Consider the following 2,265-nt stretch of genomic DNA (forward strand, 5'->3'; position numbering starts at 1 on the left):
AGAGGTGTATGGTGCAAATGCCACGTTACGTGCGCGAGTTTTCGAATGGCACAAACGATTTTTAGAAGCTAGGGAGGAAGTTGAAGATGATGAACGATCCGGCCGCCCTTTGAGTTCAAGAACGGACGAAATGTTCAAAATAATTAATGAACTTGTGAGGAAAGACAGACATCTGAGCATTCCAATGATCGCAGACATGACGAACATTAACAAAAAGATAGTAAGACAAATTTTGCATGACAATTTAACATGACAAAAGTTCGCGCAAAAATTGTCCCGAAAAACCTCTCTCGGGAACAAAAAAAGGCGTTCGAAATACCATTTGCTGTGACGTCATGGAACGATTCAAAGCAGAACCGGACTTGCTAATACATGTCATCATACGTGATGAAATATGGATTTTCCAGTAGGGCCCCGAGACTAAGCGTCAATCCATGCACTGGAAGACTTCCACATCGCCAAGAATACAAAAAGCACAAATGAGCAAGTCGAAACTGAAGGCAATGTTCATCGTTTTATTTTCGATATCAGTAGTATCATCATGACTGAATGGGTGCCTTAGGGTCAAACGGTGAATCAGAGCTACTACAAAGAATTCCGAATCAAGCTGAGGGAAAGAATAAGGAAGAAGAGGCCGGATTTGTAGAAGAACGATGCATTGTCCTCCACCAAGACAATTCGTCTGCCCATAATGTTCTTTCTGTGAAGCTGTTTTTAGCAACCAAGCGCATTCTTGTGCTCAACTATCCTCCGTATTCCCCAGACCTGACTATCTGTGACTTTTATCTATTCCTGAAACTGAAAAGTGCATTGAAGGGAACACATTTTCAGTCCGTGGAAGAGGTGAAACGAAAAATGGCAGAGTTGTTGAACAGTGTGACATCTGATTACCTACAGCATTGCTTTGAACAATGGAAGGCACTTATACAGCGGTGTATAGATAGGGGAGGGGATTATATTGAAGGGGATAACAGTCAGTTATATCTTTCTTTGCAATATATTATATTTATGACACCAGACTCGTTATTTAATTGCCACACAACGTAAATATATAAGCATAAGGATTACAATGGCATTGTAACTGTTACTACAAAAATTAATCTATTTTGTTTCTGTTTACTTTCTAGATATGTTGTACAACATAAACGTAGATTGACAAAGGACCTACAAGAGAGCATGAAGTTCATTCAAGATAGCTTATTTGTGATTATTCTTCTATCTCCTATCTTCAATATTACAGCAAGGACAATGGGACTGATACAACATACACTAACTAACGAACATGAAAAGGATTTACTACTTCTAGTTGATAAGGTATTCTTGAAGCATTTTCTTCAAGAGCGAACAATTGGCTTAATAGTTAAAACACAAAAGGCTGAAAACCTATCACTATATTTATTCCAATTTTACAAGTACCAAGTGCCTGTAATCATATTCAAGTTAATGCCATTAACACAGAAGCCAATTCAAAGTTTTGTCGGAAAACTAGACTGCGAAAGCGTGAAAGCTAGCGATCAAATTGATAGTTATATTGTTTTGTTGCTCGACGTTATAGATATTAAGGAGGTTTTAGAAAAAAATTGGGCAAATGTTTGCTGGAATCATAGAGCAAGGTTTATTATAATAATTGCTTCTCCTACCTCAGAGGAAGAAATCAATATATACCAGAATATATTTTGGAAACACAAGATATTTAAGGTGACGTTTATTTTATTCTTAAATTCTTGTATTAGTGAAAACAACGACAGGAATTCAGACCAAAAGACTACGTGTATAAGAATTGTTAAATTTACACCAAATCTAGGAAACCAACAGAATGGGGTTTATTACACATATTATGATAATAATGATATGTTAAGGGATGTACGTGATTCTTTCCTTCACGAAGAAATAACAAACTTACATGGTATGAAATTGTATGTTTCCGATTTTGATATTCTTCCATACAATAGAAAAGTTAGAAATGCTAGTGGTCATATACACTCTTACGTTGGATTTGCTGGTATGATGTTTTCTCTATTAGCAACTCATATGAATTTTACTCCTGTACACATTTACGAATATTTTGGACTAAAGTTTGGATATATTGAAAATGGCTCTTGGACGTTTGTAATGGGTGATATATCCAACAATCGTGCCGACCTAAGTGTAAATGTACTTCTGATGTTTCCTGATCGATTCCAAGCTGTGGAATTTACATTCCCTCTGGCAGTTGCATCTGTACATTTTCTTGTCCCAAAATCTGAACCTATACCCAAATGGAAA

Source organism: Thermobia domestica, chromosome 16 (genome assembly GCF_964235325.1).
Source record: "Thermobia domestica chromosome 16, izTheDome1.hap1.1, whole genome shotgun sequence".
Taxonomy (NCBI): Eukaryota; Metazoa; Arthropoda; class Insecta; order Zygentoma; family Lepismatidae; genus Thermobia; species Thermobia domestica.